The 27,157-nt window shown below is 38.5% G+C and overlaps 1 protein-coding gene across 4 annotated transcripts in view; it reads right to left on the reverse strand.

Annotated features, from left to right (window-relative positions):
* Positions 1 to 2,719, reverse strand: part of KANSL1L (KAT8 regulatory NSL complex subunit 1 like) — a 169,914-nt gene extending 167,195 nt beyond the window's left edge. For 2 of the 4 annotated variants that reach the window (XM_077154962.1, XM_077154957.1), the window contains exon 1: positions 2,513 to 2,619. The gene's annotated coding sequence lies outside the window, so the exon portion shown is untranslated. Of the gene's footprint in view, positions 1 to 2,022; positions 2,207 to 2,512 lie in introns of those variants that run through there. The other 2 variants (XM_077154961.1, XM_077154959.1) reach the window with 2 other exon arrangements.
* Between the last annotated feature and the right edge of the window lie 24,438 nt (positions 2,720 to 27,157).

The following is a 27,157-nucleotide window of genomic DNA, read 5'->3' on the forward strand; positions in this document are numbered from 1 at the left end:
GTACTCAAGGTAATAAATCAAAGAATAATAGTATATTGCCAATAATCTACTCCTATATTGAGTAAGGCAAAAAGCAGAAGACAAGATTTCCTAACCTTCCAGAGGTCAAAAGGTAAAAACATCACAGCCAATCAGCAAACATTTACTGAGCACTCACTATGTAATTAATAGTACGTCCAACATAAATATACCTTTCCCTCAAACAGCTTACAATATGTTAAAAAGATAAATACACAGAAGACAAAAAGTGCAAAAAGAAAGAAATGCAAATTAAAACAACATTTTTCCCTCATTGCAAATACCCATGCTAAAGATGTAAGGGGGGAGGGTGATTTACACTAGATGAAATAAGTCTGTACAGCATTCTGGAAAGTAATAAAGTGACATGTTATGAGCCTTTAAAAAATATATTCTTTGACCCAGTAATGTCTCTTCTATTGATCTCTAACAAAAAATTTTTCAATAATTTGTGTATAAGGCTATTTTCTGCAGTTAAATTAATATGGCAAAGTAGTAGAAACATACCAAACATCTGATAACAGGAAAAAAATATTATGTGATAGTTGCATGATTAAATGTTAAGCAGCTATTAAAAATGTTTTCAAAACATATTTAATGACATTGGCCTGTGGTTCTGAGGTAAAGTTAAGTGAAAATACCATATGATCCCAGTTTGAAGAAAAATACACATGTATGCATAGATATGTATTTGGTAAGAAATACAAATTATTTTTCTTTTGCTTGCTTGTGCTTATCTACATTTTCCAAATATTCCATAATAAAAATTAACAAAATAAACAATTTGTTCCCTGACAAGACACACATGAAGATATGAAATTAAAATGTAAATTAAGAATCAATGTGATAGAATTGACCTGGATTACGTTTCATGTAAAAAAAATTACTCCAGAAGGATCAAGGAAAGATTATCTATCTAGAATCAAATTATGATTACAAGGAGGAAATGCCACCAGGCTTTGACACTGACCTGAGAAAGTAGGTGGAAGCTGAGGAAGAATCAAAGATAATAGCAAAGATTTTGAAGATATTCAAATGAATCCTATTTCATGATTCATACTTTATTTTCACAATACCCGGGATTTAAAAAAACTGACTTTTGTTATAAAACCGTATTACTTGGCAATTTCTACATCCACAGTATTTGTAATGATTACAAATCACTTTTACTAACCACAAGGCATTTGATTCTCTTAATCTCATAAGATAAAGACAATATTTTGAAACTATTTACAAAAGGAAAAAAGACTGAGATCAGAAAGTCTATGACCTGCCCAAGGAAACAGGGCAGGATCAAGAAAGGGCAAAGACCGCTCACTGCTAACCTACTTTCTTAAGCAATCTGCGTTCCAAAACACTAGGTCTTTTTCTCAATACAGAATCATTTTTAGAGTCACTTTTTCACAGCCATAAACACCGCCAGTGTTGTGTACTATATCTGTAAATATTTCACTCTAAGTCTTCTCGCTAACAAAACCGCCCCATCGAGTCAGTAGTTTAAAAACATTTCTACCGACCCAAAGACAGCACAGAGTTAAGCCAGCTGGTTGAAGAAAGACTAAGGAAGCATTCCCCTTAACTCTCGCCAGCACATGACTGTTCTTAAGTTTGGGGAATCAGACACGGAATGTGCTGCCCGAAGTAAAATATCCCCTACACTGGGGATCTGAAATGGAGGAGTGGATTTGCCAAGGGCGGAGCGGGCAGGGAATCAACCAAATACTAATTCTCCTGGAGAAAGAAAACATTACAAAAATGTCCACCGTCTTCTCCCTTGGTTGTGCAGCCAGCCTCTTCCTTTCCTGTGGCTTCTAAAATGACCAGAACATAACCTTGTATTTCTTCCTACCCCAGCACAACACATCCTCCTCAATTTTTCTGGCACGGCGAGAAGTGACACAAAGTTAAAAGCACCACCCTTCAGTAATCCTCTAGATCCCCCTTCGTCTCATTTAATTATAAAGATCAAAGTTTGCCTGAAATAAATAATAAAATAAGAGTAACTTTTAAAACCAGGGGCTCCGCCCTGGAGCTCCCCAAAAACAACCAATACCACTTCCAAACCGGGTGAGGCGCAGCCGCCGAAGCCAGGGGCGGGCCCAGAAGACCACGTGTTCTGCCTTCTGCGCACGCGCCAGGCAAACAAAAGGGAGGTCGGCCAAGCCCCTCCCCCCACGTGACCCAAGTCTAGGTCCGTCTCCGCCCCTCCCTCCACCCCGTCCCTGCCCTCCCCTCAGTTTCTGCCAAGGCTGTTAGGTTTAGCCGTTTAAATTTGGCTGCAGTCCGACCCCTGCCCTGGAGCGCGATCCTGTGCCGGGACGCAAGGTCCAACAGCCTAGAGGATTCGAGGGACGAGAGAGCTGCCGGTCGATAGCCTGGCCAGCAAATCCGCACGGCTGTCTCCTCCGCTCTCCCCTTCCCGCCCGCGCTGCCGCCGTCCCAGGCAAAGGAGACCCACCCCCCTCAGCCCGCCGCTGAGTCTCCGGCCACTCGCCTGCTGGGGCGCCCTGGCTCCCCTCCGCCGCCGCACCGTTGGTCCGGCCGTGGTGGGGGCTGCTGAGGTGATCTCTAGCTGCCCGCCCGCCTCCCCCCACCTGGGGCGCCGCTGACTCGTCTCCAGAGCGCGCCCCGTTCCCGCCCCAGCCGCCGCCGCGGTTTAACAGTCCGCCCGCTGTCCGCAGCTACGGACGGCTCGGGGGACGGAACCCTGCCTCGGTGGGGGGGGGGGTGCGGTGGGCGGGGCGTGGAGCAGGCCAATGGCAGAGGGGGAGGGGACAGCGCCATGCAAATGAGACCGGGTGGCGGGGAAATCCCGGCAGGGGGCGGGGCCTACAGAAGCGCCTCCGAGCGTTCTGGAAGTGGCCGGAGCGCGATGCCCGAACCCTACGGTGGAGGCGTGGCGGCTCCTTTGGGGCGCGCTCAAAGCCACTCTAGCTTCCTCCTTCCCTTCCACCGTGACACCCGGAAAACAACAACAACAAAAACACGGCCAGGAGATTTCCCGCCCGAGCTTTATTTCTGTACCGTCGTGACTGGAAAAACAAAGCACTGGGAGAGTCGAGCGGCTTCACGCCCGGCGACCCGCTCCTGGACCGACGGCCCTTGGCGTTGGGGCTATCCCGCCCAGCCTTGTGAGGGGCAAGTTTAACAAAGCTTTGTCACAGTTATCAAGCATGTATGTTTCCGTGCAGTTGCATTGATTCGGGCCATGTGCTCAAATTAAAATCATAATTCTGCAGGACCCCCTAGGGAACCCAGTAATAGAATGACAAATCTGCTTTGGACTCGGCTTGGTCGTTTCATGCTAAAAAATCAACAGCCGCCAACTCGAGAATTTTTAAATCTGTACAAAGCTGGTTTAAATGACATTGGAGTTAACTTTGCTGTAGCAGTAACACAGTCAAGTAAATATGCAGAGATTGTTGGCCAGGAATACATAAAAAACATCTTTGAGTCTTGCACCTAGCTCTGCACTCCACTCACCACCACTTAACTACTCCCATCTAGGCACTCCACTTTTCTAAAACTAAACTCTAAATATAACTCCTTAATTAGTAGATTACAGGCTTTCTTAAGCACCTAATTTACACTTGTAATGATTGAGAGGATGAATCTAAAATTTTAGATCCAGAATGACAACTGCTATTTCAACCTTCTTAGCTGATAGTAGGGGAGCAAAAAAAACAGCAAAAAAGAATCGGAACTACAACAAGGCATAATACATGACACAAATTACAGGAATTGGGAAATGAACTACATGTTCCAGGTCTTCCTAGTAGATTGCGACATTACTGCAATAAATTTTCTGACAAGCTTTATTTATTGGAAAGAATACTTTTTAAATGAAGTTATTCAAACAATAATTATACATTAATATAGGAAATCAATTTATCTTTATTGGAATAAAAATTGTAAATTAATGGTGCATTGTGAAAATAAGTCAACAGATATGTGTCAGATATTTACCATATTCAAAGGGTTGTCCTATTCCCTGGTGAGGGGCAGTGGCAGAAAAAAGGCATGAAAAAAGTAAAAAAAATAATAAATTAAAAATTAGCTGTCCAAGGAATCAAGGAAGCATATATTAAGGTAGTTCAAAAGAAGATTTTGGATTTCAGCTAGGCATTAAGAGTTTTGGCAGAGAAATGAGGAAGGCATCAATAGTTCAGGAGATAGAATCCTTGAGTGGCTTGAGTGGAATATAAATACTATTGGAGTAAAAAAAATATGTTGTTACTTAGATGAGTATATCTTGAATGATAAGAACTCATTTTAACCTAAGGGAATTGTGGAACCATCAAATCACTTGAAGGTACAGTTAACCTCCTTTGAAGTAATTATCAATTATCAAAACAAAATATTAAAACTGTCTTAGTGGGGGACTTCCAGGGAAGATGGCAGAATAGGTGGCTCCAGGACTCAGTCTTTTCCACCAAAATAGCTGTTGGACAGGAAGGAAGTGTGTGAGACAACTGTTCAGGGGTTCCAGAGGCCTTCTTCTGCCATAGAAGAACACTATGGCATCCAAGAGGAACAGAAGGAAGAGGTTGATAAACTACAATGGAGAACAGTGAGTTTGTCACTCCAAATGACAGATGCTGGTGCCCACGCCCCCCCCCCCCCCCCCACTATCATAGCAGGCTGCTTTGGGGTCCAGTGTCTGGCTACGTTGCTGGAGACAGAAAGGGATATAAAAACCTTTTCCCCAAGAACAGGAGTGGGCACAGCTAATCAATGATCATGGCTTTTGACTAGAGACATTGGATTGCTGGTCCCGGTTCTGAGCTACCATGTCAACCAGCCATGGACAAAGGCACCAACAGCCATGGGCCTGAGGCAGTGGAGATTTAAAAATGCAATGCTTCCCTCAGGGATGTGGGGAGCAGTTAGCTGAAAGTTTGCATTTGCTGGGCAGGCCAAGAAAAATTTGGAAACCATCAAAGAGGCTTTTTGTATCCTTCCAGATCTCCTCCCCAGGGCACTTTGGAGCCAGACTGTGCCCCCTTTCTGGGTCCCTGGAATTGTAATGGCTGATAAACATTGACATCTGAAAGTCCTCTCCCAAGGTGATCCTCATCTCTGAATTTGCCCTCTAGGAAAAAGTAGCTATAAAGAAACAAAAGGGCTGTGAAAAGCTACAGAAGCAGTCAGGCCATGATGACTGAGCAGGCAGAGTTCTTGCCTGCCATGCCAGAGACCCGGGTTTGATTCCAGGTGCCTGCCATGTGAAAAAAAAAAGGGGGGGGGGGGTAGAAAAAACTAGAGGAGCAAAATGAAAATAAACAGAACAGATCAAGATTCCTGGAAGGGAAGCATTCTCCTGAAGGTGAAACTATTGCACAAAAAGTACAGACTTAAAAATTTTTATCACATACCCAGGGCAAGAAGCATGTGAAGAAGAGTTGAAAAATATGATTAGCTAACATGGGCTATTCTAAAGATCTAGAATAAGTTGAACCAAGCATCAAAGAAGAGTCTTTACACAAAACCAGTCAACAATAAAACCCTAGGCAAGAGAAATAAACTGACCTTCAGAATAAACTCATCAAGATAATCAGATGCCTAAACATCAGCAAAACATAACAAGACATACTAAGAAATAGGAGGCTATATAATAGTCAAGGAAACAAATAAAACTTCATAGGAGATGCAGAATTTGGAACAACTAATCAAAGATGTTCACACAAATCTTCTTTAAATCAAGGTGATGAAAGAAAATGTGGCTAAAGAGGTAAAGGATATTAAGAAGACAATCTTTGAACATAAAGAAGAATTTGAAAGTATAAAAAACAACAGAGAGAACAACTACTAAATAACCAGAAACAGTACAGAACAGCTCCTGGAGCCACGTCAGTGACCAGACACACAGCGTACCCCACTCTGGACCAGCTGTACTGGCTGCAAGCCTCCCCAAATTCGTGAGTACCCCAAGCCGTGGCAGCTGGCGGCCGGCGCCCCTCCCCCACAGGCAGCTTGCCAGAGGGAAAGGAAAGAACCTGGTCAAGGCAGAGTTTGCTCATTGGGCTCACAGAAAAAGAGGAAAAGGGGAGGAAACGGAGGTTTTAGGGGCTGTGTTTCTACGGAGACTTGGCAGCGTCTGGATTCAGCGGCGGGGCTTCTCAAGCTCCAACTGCCCCAGGCATAGGCAGAAACGGGCTGCTTTCAGGGCTGTTTCCCACCTGTGCCTTCCCCAGGGGAGGGGTGAAGCCCAATTCAGGTGGAATCCATCTCTCAAAGAATTCAGACCCCAGGGCTTGGCAATTTGAAGTCATTAAAACCAGCCTACAACCTCTCCTCCATCTCCACCACACCCCCAGCAGGGAGAGTCTTCTAAAGTTAAAAGTGCTGCAACATCTTTTGCTGATGCGACTTGCAGGCAGATGTGCCACATAGTAGGCAGGATAAGAAACACAGAACCTAGAGACTTCACAGGAAAGTCTTTTAACCTGCTGGCTCTCACCCTCAGGGAAAACTGACACAGGTGACTCCTTCCTCCTGATAGGAGGCCAGTTTAGTCCAGGAAAACCTGGCTCGAGTCTATTATACCTACGTAGACCCTTCTAAGGGTGGGGAGGGAAGAGGCACCATACAGGCAGGGCAAGAAACAAGAACTGAAAAAATTATCCTCTGTTAAACAAAACTTAAGCTAGAGGTCCAGAAAAAGCTGAACTGAGGGTCAAAGAACAGATAGACAACAAACTCATCTAGCAAGAAAATCCAAGGTAAGAGAAGTGAAAGCAATCTCCAGAATAAACTAATTAAGGTAATTAAATGTCTAGATGCCAGCAAAAAATAACAAATCACACTAGGAAAATTGAAGAAATGGCCCAGTCAAAGGAACAAACCGATACTTCAAATGAGATACAAGAGCTGAAACAACTAATTCAGAATATATGAACAGACATGGAAAACCTCATCAAAAACCAAATCAATGAATTGAGGGAGGACATGAAGAAGGCAAGGAATGAACAAAAAGAAGAAATGGAAAGTCTGTAAAAACAAATCACGGAACTTATGGGGATGAAAGTCACAGTGGAAGAGATGAAAAAACAATGGAAACCTACAATGGTAGATTTCAAGAGACAGAGGTTAGGATTAGTGAACTGGAGGATGGAACATCTGAAATCCGTCAAGATACAGAAACTATAGGGAAAAAATGGAAAAATATGAGCAGGGACTCAGGGAATTGAATGATAATATGAAGCGCACAAATATATGTGTTGCGGGTGTCCCAGAAGGAGAAGAGAAGGGAAAAGGAGGAGAAAAACTAATGGAAGAAATTATCACTGAAAATTTCCCAACTCTTATGAAAGACCTAAAATTACAGATCCAAGAAGTGCAATGCACCCCAAAGAGAATAGATCCAAATAGATGTTCTCCAAGACGCCTACTGGTCAGAATGTCAGAGGTCAAAGAGAAAGGGAGGATCTTGAAAGCAGCAAGAGAAAAACAATCCATCACATACAAGGGAAGCCCAATAAGACTATGTCTAGATTTCTCGGCAGAAACCACGGAGGCGAGAAGACAGTGGGATGGTATATTTAAATTACTAAAAGGGAAAAACTGCCAACCAAGAATTCTAAACCCAGCAAAATTGTCCTTCTAAAATGAGGGAGAAATTAAAACATTTTCAGACAAAAAAATCACTGAGAGAATTTGTGACCAAGAGACCAGCTCTGCAAGAAATACTAAAGGGAGAACTAGAGACAGATATGAAAAGACAGAAGAGAGAGGTGTAGAGAAGAGTGTAGAAAGAAGGAAAATTAGATATAACATATAAAATACAAAAGGCAAAATGGTAGAGGAAAGTACTACCCAAATAGTAATAACACTAAATGTTAATGGATTGAACTCCCTAATCAAAAGACATAGACTGGCAGAATGGATTAAAAAACAGGATCCTTCTATATGCTGTCTACAGGAGACACATCTGAGACCCAAAGATAAACATAGGTTGAAAGTAAAAGGTTTGGAAAAGATATTCATGCAAATAACAACCAGAAAAGAGCAGGAGTAGCTATACTAAGATCCAACAAATTAGACCTCAAATGTAAAACAGTTAAAAGAGACAAAGAAGGATACCATCTACTAATAAAAGGAACAATTCAACATGAAGACATAACAATCATAAATATTTATGCATTGAACCAGAATGCCCTGAAATACATGAGGCAAACACTGCAAACACTGAAAAGAGAAATAGACACATCTACCATAATAGTTGGAGACTTCAATTCCCCACTCTCATCAATGGACAGAACATCTAGACAGAGGATCAATAAAGAAACAGAGAATTTGAATATCACAATAAATGAGCTAGACTTAAAAGACATTTATAGGACATTACACCCCATAACAACAGGATACACATTTTTCTCAAGTGCTCATGGATCATTCTCAAAGATAGACCATATGCTGGGTCACAAAGCAAGTCTCAACAAATTTAAAAAGATTGAAATCATATAAAACACTTTCTCAGATCATAAGGGAATGAAGTTGGAAATCAATAATAGGCAAAGCGCCAGAAAATTCACAAATATGTGGGGGCTCAACAACACACTCTTAAACAACCAGTGGGTCAAGGAAGAAATTACAAGAGAAATCAGTAAATATCTCAAGGCAAATGAAAATGAAAACACAACATATCAAAACTGATGGGATGCAGCAAAGGCAGTGCTAAGAGGGAAATTTATTGCCCTAAACGCCTATATCAAAAAAGAAGAAAAGGCAAAAATAAAGGAATTAACTGTGCACTTGGAAGAACTGGAGAAAGAAGAGCAAACTAACCCCAAAGCAAGCAAAAGGAAAGAAATAACAAAGATTAGAGCAGAAATAAATGAAATTGAGAACATAAAAACAATTGAGAAAATCAATAAAACCAGAAGTTGGTTCTATGAGAAAATCAATAAGATTGATGGGCCCTTAGCAAGACTGACAAAAAAAAGAAGAGAGAGGATGCAAATAAATAAGATCAGAAATGGAAGAGGAGACATAACCACTGACCCCACAGAAATAAAGGAGGTAATAACAGGATACTATGAACAACTTTATGCCAATAAATATAACAATGTAGATGAAATGGACATCTTCCTAGAAAGGCATGAACAACCAACTTTGACTCAAGAAAAAATAGATGACCTCAATAAACCAATCACAAGTAAAGAAATTGAAACAGTCATTCAAAAGCTTCCCAAAAAGAAAAGTCCAGGACCAGACAGCTTCACCTGTGAATTCTACCAAACATTCCAGAAAGAATTAGTACCAATCCTGCTCAAACTCTTCAAAAAAATTGAGGTGGAGGGAAAGCTACCTAATTCATTCAATGAAGTTAACATCAACCTCATACCAAAACCAGGCAAAGATATTACAAAAAAGAAAACTACAGGCCAATCTCTCAAATGAATATAGATGCAAAAATCCTCAACAAAATTCTAACAAATCAAATCCAGCAACACATTAAAAGAATTATACATCATGACCAAGTAGGATTCATCCCAGGTATGCAAGCATGGTTCAACATAAGAAAATCAATTAATGTAATACACAATATCAACAAATCAAAGCAGAAAAATCACATGATCATCTCAATTGATGCAGAGAAGGCATTTGACAAGATTCAACATCCTTTCCTGTTGAAAACACTTCAAAGGATAGGAATACAAGGGAATTTCCTTAAAATGATAAAGGGAATATATAAAAAACCCACAGCTAATATCGTCCTCAATGGGGAAAAACTGAAAACTTTCCCCCTAAGATCAGGAACAAGACAAGGATGTCCACTATCACCACTGTTATTCAACATTGTGTTGGCAGTTCTAGCCAGAGCAATTAGACAAGAAAAAGAAATACAAGGCATCAAAATTGGAAAGGAAGAAGTAAAACTATCACTGTTTGCAGACGATATGATACTATATGTCGAAAACCTGGAAAAATCCACAACAAAACTACTAGAGCTAATAAATGAGTACAGCAAAGTAGCAGGTTACAAGATCAACATTCAAAAATCTGTAGTGTTTCTATACACTAGAAATGAACAATCTGAGGGGGAAATCAAGAAATCAATTCCATTTACAATTGCAACTAAAAGAATAAAATACTTAGGAATAAATTTAACTAAAGAGACAAAAGACCTGTACAAAGAAAACTACAAGAAACTGTTAAAAGAAATCACAGGAGACCTAAATAGATGGAAGGGCATACCGTGTTCATGGATTGGAAGACTAAATATAGTTAAGATGTCAATTCTACCTAAATTGATCTACAGATTCAACGCAATACCAATCAAAATCCCAACATCTTACTTTTCAGAAATAGAAAAACCAATAAGCAAATTTATCTGGAAGGGCAGGATGCCCCGAATTGCTAAAAGTATCTTGAGGTAAAAAAACGAAGCTGGAGGTCTCATGCTGCCTAACTTTAAGGCATATTATGAAGCCACAGTGGTCAAAACAGCATGGTACTGGCATAAAGATAGATATATCGACCAATGGAATCGAATAGAGTGTTCAGATATAGACCCTCTCATCTATGGACATTTGATCTTTGATAAGGCAGTCAAGCCAACTCACCTGGGACAGAACAGTCTCTTCAATAAATGGTGCCTAGAGAACTGGATATCCATATGCAAAAGAATGAAAGAGGACCCGTATCTCACACCCTATATAAAAGTTAACCCAAAATGGATCAAAGATCTAAACATCAGGTCTAAGACCATAAAACAGTTAAAGGAAAATGTAGGGAAATATCTTATAACTCTTATAATTGGAGGCAGTTTTATAGACCTTATACCTAAAGCAAGAGCACTGAAGAAAGAAATAAATAAATGGGAGCTCCTCAAAATTAAACACTTTTGTGCATCAAAGAACTTCATCAAGAAAGTAAAAAGACAACCTACACAATGGGAGACAATATTTGGAAATGACATATCAGATAAAGGTCTAGTATCCAGAATTTATACAGAGATTATTCAACTCAACAACAAAAAGACAGCCAATCCAATTACAAAATGGGAAAAAGACTTGAACAGACACTTCTCAGAAGAGGAAATACAATGGCCAAAAGGCACATGAAGAGATGTTCAACGTCCCTGGCCATTAGAGAAATGCAAATCAAAACCACAATGAGATATCATCTCACACCCACCAGAATGGCCATTATCAACAAAACAGAAAATGACAAGTGCTGGACAGGATGTGGAGAAAGAGGCACACTTATTTACTGTTGGTGGGAATGTCAAATGTTGCAACCACTGTGGAAGGCAGTTTGGCAGTTCCTCAAAAAGCTGAATATAGAATTGCCATATGACCCAGCAATACCATTGCTAGGTATCTACTCAGAGGACATAAGGGCAAAAACACAAACGGACATTTGCACAAAATGTTTATAGCAGCATTATTTACAATTGCAAGGAGATGGAAACAGCCAAAATGTCCATCAACAGACGAGTGGCTAAACAAACTGTGGTATATACATATGATGGAATATTATGCAGCTTTAAGACAGAATAAACTTATGAAGTATGTAATAATATGGATGGACCTTGAGAACATTATGCTGAGTGAGACTAGCCAAAGACTAAAGGACAAATACTGTATGGTCTCATTGATATGAACTGACATTAGTGAATAAATTTGGAATATTTTGTTCGTAACAGAGACCATCAGGAAATAGAAATAGGGTAAGATATTGGGTAATTGGAGCTGAAGGGATACAGACTGCGCCACAGGACTGGATACAAAAACTCAGAAATGGACAGCACAATACTCCCTAACTGTGATATAATTATATTAAAACACTGATTGAAGCTGCATGTGAGAATGATAGAGGGAGGAGGGCTGGGGACATAAATGAAATCAGAAAGAAAGATAGATGTTAAAGATTGAGATGGTATAATCTAGGAATGCCTAGAGTGTATAATAATAGTGAAATGTACAAGGTACAATTTTTAAATTGTTTTTGCATGAGGAAGAACAAAGGAATGTCATTATTGCAGTGTACTGAAAATAGATGGTAATTAATATTTTTAAATGTCACCTTCTGTGTGAAACTAAAGCAAAAAAATGTTTATTTGGTACAAAATTTATATTTTGACTAGTGCATTTCCTAATATAACTTATGTAGACAGTTTGATTGAACACCATAAGTACTTGGAATCTCAGGTAGGACATGAGATTTTGCTGGTTTGTCCAGAGTGATGCCCTGATGAATCCCAGAGTGATTCAATCAGTGAGTGGAAAAGTATCTGCAAAGCCCCCTTCGGGGAGTGGTGAGAATGGGGAGAAATTCAACTTCCCCAAGTTGAATTCTTGATATTCTCACAAGCAGTGTGGGCAACCAAAGCTATAGGCTGAGCTCCCAGTCTTGGGGTTTGTTCATATGAAACTTAACCCTGCAAAGGATAGGTCAAGTCTACTTAAAATTTAGGCCTAAGGGTCACCCCCAAGAGAGCCTCTTTTATTGCCCAGATGTGGCCCCTCTGTCCAACCAACACAACAAGCAGTCTCACCACCCTACCCCTCTCTACATGGGACATGACTCCCAGGGGTGTGGACCTTCCTGGCAACGTGGGACAGAGATCTTGGAATGAACGGAGACTCAGCATCAAGGGATTGAGAAAAACCCTAGAATGAGCTGAGACTTAGCATCAAGGGATTGAGAAAACCTTCTCAACCAAAAGGGGGAAGACTGGAATGAGACAAAGTGTCAATGGCTGAGAGATTCTAAACACAGTCGAGAGGTTATCCTGGAGGTTATTCTTATGCATCAAGTAGGTATCATCTTGTTATTCAAGATTTAATGGAGAGGCTGGAGGGAACTGCCTGAAAATGTAGAGCTGTGTTCCAGTAGCCATGTTTCTTGAGGATGATTGAATAATGATACAGCTATCACAATGTGACTGTGTGATTGTGAAAACCTTGTGTCTGATGCTCCTTTTATCTGCCTTGTCAACAAAGGAGTAGAACATATGAAATAAAAATAAATAATAGGGGGAACAAATGCTAAAATCAATTTAGTTTAAATGCTAGTGATCAATGAAAGCAAGGGGTAAGGGGTATGGTAGGTATAATCTTTTTTTTTTTCTTTCCTGTGTTCATTTTTTCTTTTTCTATTGTCTTTTTATTTCTTTTTCTGAATTAATGCAAATGTTCTAGAAATGATGAATATGCAACTAAGTGATGATATTGTGAATTACTGATTAGGTATGTTGTTTTATTTTGTTTCTTTATTTTTAAATTAATAAATAGATTAAAAAAAAAACAACAGAAACCATGGGGATGAAAAGCATAATAGAAGAGATTAAAATACTCTAGAGGTACAATAGTAGATTTGAACAGGCGGAAGAAAGAATCAGTGAACCGGAAGACAGGACATGTAAAATCTTATGGACAGAAGAACATAGAAAAGAATGGAGAATAAATTTGAGCAAGATCTCTGGAATTTGAATGACAGCATGAAACAAAAACTATGCATCATGGGTGTCCCATAAAGAGAAAGGGGCAGAAAGTATGTTTGAAATATATGCAAAAAGATTTCCCAACTGTTATGAAAGACATAAATATACATGTCCAAGAAGTGCAACCTACTTCAGAAAGGATAAATCCTAATAGACCATTCAAAGACACATACTAGTCAGAATGTCAAATGCCAAAAATAGAGAATTCTGAAAGCAACAAGAGAAAAGTGTTTCATCACATAGAAGGGCTCCACAATAAGATTAAGTTCCAATTTCTCATCAGAAACCATGGAGGCAAGAAGGCAGTGGTATGATATATTTAAGATAATGAACGTGAAAAACTGCCAACCAAGAATTTTTTTATCTGACAAAACAGCCCTTCAAAAGTGAGGGGAAATTTAAAACATTCACAGATCAACAAAAACTTGAAAATTTGTCAATAAGAGACCTTCCCTGCAGGAAATGCTAAAGGGAGTTCTTCAGGCTGAAAGGTTAAGACAGGAGGGAGGGGACTTGGATAGTGTGAAGAAATGAAGATTATCAGTAAGAGTAACTAAAAGGGTAAAAATAGACCAAAAAAAAAAAAAAAGACATGACATATAGAAACCAAAGGATAAAAAGGCTGAAGTAAGTACTTCCTTTACAGTAAGTATCCATTATATTAATGTATGAAAATCTGCAAAAGACACAGAATGGATAAAAATGCAGGATCCAACTATATGCTGTTGAGAAGAGACCCACCTGAGACACAAAGAGACAAATAGGTTGAAGAAGATATTCCATGCAAACAGAAATCAAAAAAGAGTGGGCAAAATAGACTTTAAATGCAAAAGTGTTATAAGAAACAAAGAAGGACACTATATGTTAATAAAAGGGGAAATCCACCAAAAAGAATTCATCATAAATATTTATGCATCTAACCATGGTGCCCCAAAATACATGAGGCAAACACTGACAAATTTGAAGGGAGAAACAAACATTGCTACAATAATAGCTGGAGACTTCAATACACCACTCTCTTCAATAGATAGAACATCTAGACAGAGAATCAATAAAGATACAGATAACATGAATAATATGATAAATGAACCAATCCTAATAGACACAGACAGAACATCCAGGTTAGACCACATGTTGAGTCATGAAACAAGTATCAATAAGTTTTAAAAATTGAATTTATACTAAGCACTTTCTCTGACCATAATGGAACAAAACTGAAAATCAATAACAGGTGGAGGAAGAGACCTGGAAAATTCACAAATATATGAAAAGTTAAACAGTGCACTCTTAAACAATCAGTGGACATGGAAAAAATTTTAAGGGAAATCAGTAATATCTGGAGACAAAGGAAAAGAAGGACACAATGTATCAAAATTTATGGGATGCAGCAAAGGCAGTCTGAGAGGGAAATTTATTGCCAAAAATACCTGCACTAAAAAGAAGAAAGAGCCAAAATAAAAAACCTAATGGCACACCTGGAAACTCTAGAAAATGAACAGCAAACTGATCCCAAAGCAAGCAGAAGAAAAGAAATAACAAAGATTAAAGCTGAAATAAACAAAATAAAACAAATAGAATTAACACAACCAAAAGGTGGTTCTTTGAGAAGATCAATAAAATCAACAAAGCTTTAGCTAGACCAACAAAGGAAAAAAAGAGAGAAAATGTAAATAAATAAAATCAGAAATGAGAGGAGACACATTACTACTGACTCCACAGAAATAAAACGATCATAAGAAGATACTATGAACAACTGTATGCTAAAAAATTAGCCAATCTTGATGAAATGAGTAAATTCCTAGAAAAACATTGTGCTGGTTTGAAAGGAAGTATGCCCCCTAAGAAAAGCCTTGTTTTAATATAAATCCCATTTCATAAAGGTAGAATAATCCCTATTCAATACTGTATGTTTGAAACTATAATGAGATCATCTCCCTGGATGATGTGATTTAGTCAGGAGTGGTTGTTAAACTGGATTAGGGGATGACATGTCTCCACCCATTTGAGTGGGTCTTGATTAGTTTCTGAAGTCCTATAGAAGAGGAAGCATTCTGGAGAATAAAAGATTCAGAGAGAGCAGAGAATGCTGCAGCACCACGAAGCAGAGAGTCCACGAGCCAGCGACCTTTGGAGATGAAGAAGGAAAACGCCTCCCGGGGACATTCATGAAACTGGAAGCCAGGAGAGAAAGCTAGCGGATGACGCCATATTCACCACGTGCCCTTCCAACCCTGAACTTCATCAGCCTTCTTGAACCAAGGTATCTTTCCCTGGATGCCTTTGATTGGACATTTCTATAGACTTGTTTTAATTGGGACATTTTCTCAGCCTTAGAACTGTAAACTAACAACTCATTAAATTCCCCTTGTTAAAAGCCATTCCGTTTCTGGTATATTGCATTCCGACAGCTAGCAAACTAGAACACACATAAACAGCCTACACAACTGTAGAAGAAATAGAAGACCTCAACAGTCCAATTACAGGCAAAGAGAATCACTCATCAAAAAGCTGCCAACAGAGAAAAGCCCAGAACCAGATGGCTTCACAGGTGAATTCCTGAATGGAATTCAAGTATTTCAAGAAGAATTAATACCAATCCTGCTCAAAAAAAATGAAGAAGAAGGAACAATACCTAACTCATTCTATGAAGTCACTAATACCAAAGCCAGGTAAAGGTACCATAAGAAAAGAAAATTACAACTGAATTCTCTTATGAATTAGATGAAAAATCCTCAAGACACTACTTGCAAATCAAATCCAATGTACACCACAATCAAGTGGGTTTTCTCTGAGGTACGCAATGGTTGTTCAATACAAGAAAATCAATTAATGTAATAGACCACATTAACAAAACAAGGTGGGAAAACATATGCTTTTCTTGGTTGATGAAGGAAAGGCATTTTGACAATATTCAGCATTTTTTCTTGATGAAAACACTTCAAAAGGTAGAAATAGAAGGAAACTTCCTCAACATGATAAAGTTGAAAATCCCACAGCTAACACTGTACTCAATGGTGAAAGACTGAAAACTTTCACCCTAACATCTGGAACCATAAAAGTATGCCCACTGTGATCTCTGTTACTCAACATTGTGCTAGAACTTCTAGCCACAGCAATTAGGCAAGAGAAAGAAATAAAAGGCATCTTCAGAAAAAGAAATAAAAGGCATCATCGGAAAGGAAGAAGTAAAACTTTCACCATTTGCAGATGACATCAAGATATCATATAGATAAAATATCTTTTTCATTTTCAAAGAAAAATATCTTTTTCTTATTTCTTGTATTTTCAGTTTATGATACTTAAAACCACAAAGAGGGAATCTAAAATCATTGATAAGGCCCACTATATTTTATATGTATGAAATGGCATTGCGCATTCTGTTTTTATTCCCATTTTTATTCCTTGACACTGAATAATATTCTATAGCCTAATTTTAATATTTGTAGCATATATGTGCCAATTTCCAGACACTGCACATCAAAGCTTATTATGTAAAAATTGACATAAGGAACCATTTACCAAATTGTTTTTTGCATTATTCATGCAGCAAAAGCCTGACAAATGCTTGTAGTTAATTTTTTTAAATCAAGACTTTATTATCATTTTTAAGTTCAAGGTAGACTTAAAGCAATTTTGATTTCCAAGCAAAAATTTAACAGTGACTAGAAAAGAGCCTTAAAGATCCAGTGGGAACAAGGAGAATAGAAGGGCACCATTCTTGCTGACATAATTATTACCTGTCTGGAAGCACATGAAAATGTCAAGGTAAGCAGTATTACAATGATTTCATCATATAAACTTCTCTCCTCCACTCCACTTTTATTTAGTCATTCCTTTCATTCAGAAAACATTTGTGCAGCACTTAATAAACAGCTGACACTGTGATAAAGGCTAGAGATAGAGGAGAAGGATCAACCCTTCTCTCAAGCAATTCACAGGTGTCACAAGCACAATAAATAGACAATGACAGTACAACTTGCAAAGCTACACTAGAGGAACACATGGGGTGATATGTGAGCACAGAGCTGGGACCCCAAACCTGTCTAGGGACAATTAAAAGACTTCCAGGGTGGTGAAGCTATGGCTGTGTTGATTATACTGGGAGCCAATGATTTTTTTTTACTTAGGTTGGATTGTATGATGTGTGAATAAAACTATTGAAAAACAAACAGAGATAAAAAGTGCTGGAGAAAATGTGGAGAGAGAGATGTACCTATTCACTGTTGGTAGGGAAGGAGAGTGGTGCAGCTTCTCCAGAGGGCAGTGTGGTGGTTCTACAGGAGGCTGGGGGTGGGGATGCCGTATGATCCTGCAACCCCATAGTTAAGTTGTATTCTTGGAGGGCCTGAGAGTGAACACATGAATGAACATGTGCACAACAATGTTTATGGCAGCAGTGATCACAATTTACAATGCATGAAGGTGGCCCAAGGGTTCATCCACTGAGGAATGGAAGAGGGAACAGAGGTATATACATACATTGGACTATTGAGCAGCGGCAAGAAGGAATGAAATTGTGAGGCATGCAAGTAGATGAATGAATCTTGAGGACTGTATACTGAATGAAATAAGCCAGAAAGGAAAAGACAAATATCATTATGTCTCACTAATACAGACTAACTGTAATGTGCCAACTCTGAGAATTGAATTCAAGAATGCAAGTTATCAGGGGAAGGCCCATTGTAAAGGTTCCTAAATTGTAAGCTCTTACCGCAGTCACGTCTATTCCAGAGTTGTAACTGTTATTTCTAAGTCTCAGATGCTGAGCTCTTTGTGTATAACCTGGTCGTTCCCTGGAATTTTGAGTATTCGTGTGACACCTGAGACTCAGAGCTCGAGTTCTGTAGCTGTGAAAGTCACCATTACTCCATACAGCAACTGTTAAAAACACTGAAAACATGATCAGACTTCAAGTAGAGATATGAATGAAGCTGATCTGAGTAGCACTAAGATAAATCAGACTAAAGGGTAAAAGATGATATTGACTGTATTTTAAAACTTCAATTTCTGTGTGAGACCAAAGGAAGAGATGTTTATTTGGCGCAAAATTTATATTTTCTGTAGTACACTATCTAATCTAACATGTATGATAAGCTAATTTGAACACCATAATTACATGGAACCTTTAATAGGGAGTGAGATATGTTGGTATGATGGTTGCTGTGATGCCCTGATACATCCCAGCGTAAACTGGGCAGAAGATTAAAGAGTATTTGCAAAACACCCTTGAGGGACTGGAGAAAAAGGTGGAAATATTAAATTTCCCCACCTGGGGAAGGTCCAATATTCTCACAATCATTTGGGACTGCCAATTTGATGGATCACACCTTGATCTTGGGGCTTGCCCTTATGAAACTTTTTCCTGCAAAGGAGAAGCCAAGCCTACTTATGATTATGCCTAAGAGTCACCTCCAGAATACCTCTTTTTGTTGCTCAGATGTGGCCTCTCTCTCTAAGTCAACTCTACAAGTGGGTTCACTGATTTCCCCACTTTGTGGGACATGACTCTCAGGGGTATAAATCTCCCTGAGATGTGCGATATGACTCCAGGGGTGAGCCTGGCCCTGGCATTATGGGATTGAGAAGGACATCTTGGCCAAAAGGGGGAAGATAAATGAAACAAAGTAAAGTTTCAGTGTCTAAGAGATTTCAAATAGAGCTGAGTGGTCATTCTGGGAGTTATTCTTATGCATTTTATACATACATCCTTTTTTAGGTTGTGGTGTATTGGAGTAACTAGAGGGAAATACCTGCAACTGTTGAACTGTAATCCAATAGCCTTGATTAAGATGATTGAATAACTACAGAACTTTTAAGGTGTGACCCTGTGATTGTGAAAACCTTGTGACTGATACTCCCTTTATCCAGTGTTTGGAAAGATGAGTGTGCCAGTTTGAAAGGATTTATGTACCCTAGAAAAGCCATGTTTTAATCCTAATCAATCTTGTGGGAGCAACGGTTTCTTCTAATCCCTGCTAATTACTATAGATTGGAAACTTGATTAGGTTTTCTTCATGGAGATGTGACTCTATCAATTGTGAGTATTAAACTTCATTAAATGGAGACTTGTCTCCACCCATTCTAAGTGGGTCTTGATTAGTTTACTGGACTCCTATAAAAGAAGAAGTATTTTGGAAAGAGCTTCAGAACACTGCAGAACCACGAAGCAGAGAGTCCACCAGCCAGTGACTTTTGGAGAAGAAATGCTGAATGTAATCAGCCTTCTTGAACCAAGGTATCTTTCCTGGTGCCTTAGATTGGACATTTCTATAGACTTGCTTTAATTTGGACAATTTCACATAGCCTTAGAACTGTAAACTTGTAACATTAAATTCCTCTTTTTGAAAGCCATTCTGTTTCTGATATATTGCATTCCAGTAGCTAGCAAACTAGAATAATGAGTAAGAAAGAAAAAATAGACAAAAACAAATAAATAATAGGGGGTGGGGAGAGGGTATGGGATGTTTTGGGTGTTCTTTTTTATTTTTATTTTCATTTTTTTTTGAGTAATGAAAATGTTCAAAAATCTATTGCGATGACGAATGCACAGTTATATGATGATCTTGTGAACTGACTGCAAAATCTATATGGCTGTATGGTATATGAATAAATTTTTTTTAAGTTTAAGAAAAAAACAAAGGGACATTTAAAGATGACTAAAAAAATGCAATCAAGCAAACAGCAAACAAAAATCCAGGTGTTAAACTATTATTACAAGATAAAATAAAATCTCAAAGCCAAGTACATTAAATAACATTCAATAAGGTAGAGGGTGATTCTAGTGAATAAAGATTCAGTCCATGAAGATAAGTCATAAACCTTTATGCACTAAGCAACATGGCAAATACTCAAGGCAAAACTTCATAGAGAAGGAAAGCTGGAGGTTAAAACATGGGAATATATAACAGTGAATCTTTGTATAGTTGTCCTTTGTATAGGACAGTCTGTAATTAACTATACAAATATTTAAAAGTTCTTTCATGAATTAGAGCAGATGTATGACACTATTCCAAGGAGTTAATAATAGAGAAGTATATGGGGAAAATGTACCTATTGCAAACTATGGACTATAGTTAGCAGTAATATGTTAATGCTCTTTCATCAGCAGTAACAAATGTACCACACCATTGCTAAAGGTCAATAATGGGGGGGGGGGGGAGGAGTATGGGATTATTTCAGATCTTCTTTTTAATTTTTATTTCTTTTCTGGAGTAATGAAAATGTTCTAAATTAGATCATGGGGATATATGCACAACTATGTGATGATACTAGGAACCAGCGATTATAAATTTTGGATGGTTTGTATGTTATGTGACTATATCTAAATAAAATTGCATTAAAAATATAAAAACATGAGGATGTCTTGGCTAAAGCATAGTCATTGTGAAAGATTTTAGTATGCTATGTTTAGAATCTGACTGATTAAGTGAACCAAAACCAAACTCTTTTCCCCAGGGATATTTTGCAATGTTTTGAGACTTTTTTTTATTGTTATGACTAGAGCAGTGCTCTTGGCCTATAATGGGTAGAGGCCAGGGATGCTGCTAAACATCTTACAATGCACAGGACAGCCTCCACAACAAATACATTATCTGATTCCAAATGTCCATAATAGAGAAGTTGAGAAACCCTGCTATAGGGGATTTACAGAACTTAATTGAAAAGCATGTTTTTATCTCATATATAAAACTTCACTATAAATATACAATATATTGTTCTCTCTTTAAAAAGAGAGTGAGGGACTTCCTGGAAAAGGTGAGCCTTCAATTCAGTTTTTAAGAATGGGTCACAGTTGACTAGGCTGGAATGTAGAGTACAAACAAGAACATGGTGAAAGCTGGGGCTAAAGAGGAAAGCAAGGGTTTATATTCCTTACTAAGGGGTTGTATCCATTAGAAATGTGGAGCCTGTGAAGGATGTAAAGTAAAGGAGTGACATAAAAGGAGTGGGTAGGAGAGACTGAATGGCAAATCTAGAGGCAAAGAAACAAGTAGGAAGGTTGTTCTGGTAATTTAGACAAGAAGCACTAAGATTAAGGCAATGGTACAGAAGATCCAAAGGAGTAGACAGTTTGAAGAGATATAGTTTGGAAACCTTCCCTGTTTATTCCTATATCTGTGTGCAGGGAAATTGTCCCTTACTGTGTATTCCAATATATTTAACTCTTCATTTTTATGATCAGGTTTAGATGTGGAATAGGAGAAACAGCAGGCCTAAAGCTGAGAAGTCAGACTCGTGCTAGTTTTAGCTTTAATCAGCCAAATCTATAGACAAGCAGCAAAGGGAAGGGGTAGGTAGGAGTCAGTCTCAGAGCCAGAGTAAGATAGAAGTGGAAACAACTGGCCCATGGTTGTAGAAGAATAAAAAATAACCCTGTGTGTGTGTTGGGGTGGGGGTGGAGGTATGGTCGGGGGTGGGAGTGGGGAGATGTAAGGATAGTTCAGTGGTAGGAGGTCTCACTGCCATGCAGGAGACCCAGGTTCAATTCCTGGTCTATACATTCTCAAAAAATAAACAAACAAAAAAAAAACAAAGAAAAATTCAACAAATGGTATTGCAATAACGGGATACTCACATGGAAAAATAATGAAATGTGACTCCGCCATACAGCATACAATAAATAAATAAATAACTCTCTGTGTATGTAAATATCCATAGCATCTGATTCATAATAGCCCCAAACTGGAAACAAGCCTAAGATCCATCAACTGGTGAAGGAATAAACAAATTGTGATACTTTCATACAATGAAATACTACTCAGCAATAAAAAGAAACAAATTAGTGATACGTGCAACACAACACAGATAAGTCTCAAACATCATGCTGAGCAAAAGAAGCCAGACATAAAGGAGTAAATATTGTATGATCTGATTTACATAAAGCTCTAGAAAAGACAAATTTAACTTACAATGACAGAAAACAGATCAGTGGTTGCCTAGGACCGGGGTAGGGGGGATTGACTGGGCTTAAGGGGCGAATTTACCTTCCACTATATCTTGATAATGGTGGAAAGTAAAGGGTACAGGCATTTGTCAAAACTCATCAAAATGTATACTTAAAACAGATACAAGGGCACACACATGGTTCAGTGGTAGAACGCTTGCCTGCCATGCAGGAGACTTGGGTTTGATTCCCAGCCCATGCACCACACACCCCAAAAAAACAAACACATTTATTATATGTGAATTATATTTTAATAAAGTTGATTGTAAAAACAATGACCCCTGATAAAGATGTACACATGAACCTTAAGGCATTTTAAGTCTAAAAATGTAGTCAGGCAGATAAGTAATATAATGCAACAGAACAAAATAAGGATGGCTTAAACACAAGTTCATTTTCTTATAACATATTTCATTGATTCTAAGCCATGATTTTTTTTTTTTTTTTTTTGGTCTGGAATTGAACCCAGGTCTCCAGCATGGCAAGCGAGAACTCTGCCTGCTGAGCCACTGTGGCCCTCTAAGACACGTTTTTTCCCCAATTTAATACCTCTGAAGTTTAAATGATCTCAACAATTGTTGTAATAAGAAAGAATTGTGTCACTCTGATTGGCAGTGTTTTTTCTTTCTTAATCATTGCTGGGAAAGTCAAGGCCGTGCTCAGTGACCATCTCCCAGCTCTCACCTATCCCCCACCTTTTCCCCTCTTGCTTGTGTATAGGTTATTTGGTACATTCCACTCTTATTTGGTTGCATGCAGATGTTTGGTATGTTTCTATTTAGCGAGAGACCTGTAGGGAGCTGGGGGAGACATTAATTTTAACCAGTCCCAGCTGTTGGCCTGGGCACAAAGGTTGCTCACTGGTAGCGCCCCACTCCCTCCCCTGGAGTGCATAACAGCTCACTGCTCAGACAGTGCAGGTGTCCCTCATTTCTGATGTGAAAGAGGCTTGTGGAGCTGCCAAACAGTTGGTGTCCTTAAGGGACCAGTCACAATTGGTTCCTTATCTCTGACAAAGAGAAGTGTGTGGAGCTGCCATCTACCAATCTTCACCTGAGTGGTTGGCCTTTCCACGGGACAAGCCAATGTGGGATCTTTTCCTCTACTCTTGTGGACGTTTCATGCTGGGTAAGTAATAAAGTGGTCACTTGCTGGAAGCCTCTGTTGTGCCTGAGCTTGTGTTTGTTCCCGTGATGCAAGTACAGCAACTTGCACCACAATGGTACATAAATAATGGTAAATCTTACGACTCAATGACATACAGTAAAAGAAATCTGTCTTTTACTTTCTGGAATCGGTAAGTTCAGAGTTGATAAAGCCAAGTTACAAAGTCACTGGTGACCCAGGTTCTTTCCTATTTTCCTTTCTGCCATTCTCAGCCCTGACTTCCATTTTCAAAGTCACTTTATGGTCACATATGGATACTGGAACTACAGCCATCCTATTTATTTCCAAAGCAGCAGGCAGGAAGAAGGGCAGAAAGCAAACATGCCCTTTAAGGTACCTCACCTAAAGTCTTTCATAACAATATCTACAACTTAATCATGTGGATATGTCTCATTGCAAGAAAGGCTAGGAAATAGAGCCAAAGTTGACACACTCCAACTTCCAATAATACAGGGATTCTGTTATATTTGAAGGGAGAATAGATGTTAGATAATGGCTTCCACCAATTTCCAAAGCAAAATATCTAAATCAGAGATAGCTAGATGTAGCAAGCTGATTTGAGAAGTCAAAAAGAAAAAAAAAAAAAAAAAAAAAGACAGCTAAAAGATTTTTGGAACTACAATTCTTTTTTCAGGCTCTGGCTGCATCCATGGATGGAAAAAGAGTGCTGACCATATTGATGCAATTTAAAACAATAGTGATATGTAAGTCTACAAAATAAGTTAGGACCAAAATATGGAAACCTTTGATGCAAGGTTAAGTTAGGAATCTAAACTTTATTCTTTAGGTAATAATGGAATCATTGAAGAATTTTGCATAAGGAAGTGAAGTGTTGAAAGTGCTTTCAGAATACTAACCCTATAGATCTTTAACTTAACATGCATATCCTGAAATACTGGTCAGAAATCACTACAACTGAAAAAGTATTCCATTATTTTTATTCATGTTCTATGAAATATGGACATCATGACAGTTTCCTGGTGTGCTATTTAAAACTGTCACATACCCCAGAAAAGCCATGTTCTTTAATCCTCGTTCAGTTTTGCATTCCAGCAGCTTTAGCAAACTTAAAGACCTGAGGTTAATGACACATGCACTCTGACAATCTTAAGGCACCGATCCCAGTGACCTGAGTATACGGTGTAGTTGTTATAAGTATTTGCTAGTTGTCTGTTTGGCTTTTATTCTGCAGTTTTCCTTTAATATTTTCTTGATTTTCACGCTGGTATCTGGCCATACATTCAACTCATATGTTTGGGTGAATATGCTCCTATAGTAGGCCCTAACTCGCTTAAGTAAATTAACACATTTCACTTCCCTGGACACAGCTTTTGGTTCAGAGGGTAGGCAAGAGACCAAAACTCTCCCTATTAGAGACCCAAAATGCTGAGCAGAAATGCATTCTCTCATCCTAGATATGAACCAGAAAGCCCATCCCATAATCATTACAGAAGCCAGTTTTAGAATTAGGCCTACGCTATCAAAGACTGAACAGTAAGATGGAAAAAACTGTTAAAGTGGGTCCTTAACAAAGCTGTGTGGCTCAATCAACCAGTTTTGAGCCTACCCTGTCTCTGAGCTTACCTGTCTCTCCAGCTCCAGGTCAGGGATTGTACATATTAGGTATGGGAAATTTTGTTGTGCCAGAAAGCAAGAAGCTATCAAAATAATGGATCATGTCAAAATGACTCAAGAAGAAATTATATCTGGTATTTATTTCCAAATAATCATAAGGGATGTCCATAGGGGTATGATCACTAAAGATTGGCCATGATTTGATAACTATAGAAGCTGGGTGAGGCATATGAGGTGGTTCATTATACTATTCTCCGTACTTCAGAATATGTTTGCAAAATGATAAAGCAACCAACTTGCAAAGGCTCTTACAGGCTTTAAATGAAACAACTTGAGCACCAAAAAGAATAATGACTGCAATTAATTGAAAAATCAATTCCCAAACTCAAGAATACTTACTAAGACTATTACCTTCGGAGGCTGATAAGGCACCCATTCATTATTCCCAAAACTGATAAAGTAATCAAGAATTTATTCTGCCTTTCGTTTATAATTTGCATTTCAGGATGTAGCAGCCATGGAAGTGCAATTCCCAGATCTCTCTTCAAACAAGAATATGCCATTTTGTTGTGAGTTCAGTTAATTAACAGCTTCCAGCTGTGAGCACCTTTAAGACCAGCCTGAGTTTTGAGGTTGGCCCACCATCCTCCCAAGCAGTCCCTGTTCAAAGAGTGAGTAGAGCAAAAGAACATAAGGCTGGCCATTTTTGTAGGATTCCTTTAATAAGCAGTCTTTAAGTTACAGCTCCCCATTGGATTGGACAAGACTTTGTCATATCCGCATCACAACATGAGGCTCTATTCTCCCTACCCAATATGGCTTCCTTCTCTTTTCATCTTTCACAGATATTACCTCTCAACAAGCCTCTTGCACTGCTAATACTGTCTCAGCTTCTGACTCCTAAAGGAGCCACCGGACCTACCAGCTAATGAAAAAGTTGATGAAACTTCTTTTGGGGGGTTAATAATGCAAAAGGACTGGAAAAACTTAAATCATCTTTGCATCCTAATAAAATAGATCTTGTCAATAACTATCAATAGATGTTAAAACCATTAGGTGGAAAGTTGGTGGGGAATTTTGAAGTATCAGACCTATATTATCTGGACCCACTGACAAATCTTAGCATCACTAAAAGTGAGACAACTAGACATTGTCTCATCATGAGATGCAATAGAAAAAAAATCATAGCATAACTTAAATTTTTGAAGCAAAAATATTAAACTTGAATCGAATCAAGCCTCTAGATCTATCTACCAGTTTACAAAATTAGAAACCACCATGAAGGGTCAATCAAGCAAATTAACAATGGTGGACATTCTATAAACTAAATGGCCAGGATTCTGCAACAAATCAGTGACATGAAGGGAAAAGGTAGAAATAATCCCCAATTCATTTTATGAGGTCAGCATTACCCTGATAACAGAACTAAATAAGAAACTGCAAGAAAATAAAATTACAGATCAATATCCCTTGTGAACATAGATGCTGAAATACCCAAGAAAATATTTGTAGGTTGAATCCAGCAATATGTAAAAACAGTAATATACCACAACCAAGTTAGGTTTATCCCAGGAATACAGGGCTGGTTTAAAACTCAAAAACCAATCAGTGTAATCCACGATGTTAGTAGTTCAAAGAAGAAAAGAAAACCCAAATGATCATATAAATTGAGGTTAGGAAAAGCAATGGAAAGAATTCAATGTCCATTAATGAAAACATTATTTGCAAATTAGGATTATAAGGAAATTCCTCCATTTAATAAAGAGTATCTATAAAAACCTATAGCTTGTGAATTAGGTTGAAAGTGGTTGTTCTTTAGAGTCAAGTATGTCATCGATTAACACTACAAATTTAAATAAGTTCTTGTATGAACTAGTACAACTGTATATAACACCGGTACAAAGAGTTAATAATACAGTGGTATGTGGGGGAAAATACCTGTTGCAAGCCACAGACTACAGTTAACAGTAATACCTTAAAATTCTTTCATCAACAATAAC

The sequence above is a fragment of the Tamandua tetradactyla genome, chromosome 3 (assembly GCF_023851605.1).
Source record: "Tamandua tetradactyla isolate mTamTet1 chromosome 3, mTamTet1.pri, whole genome shotgun sequence".
Classification (NCBI taxonomy): domain Eukaryota; kingdom Metazoa; phylum Chordata; class Mammalia; order Pilosa; family Myrmecophagidae; genus Tamandua; species Tamandua tetradactyla.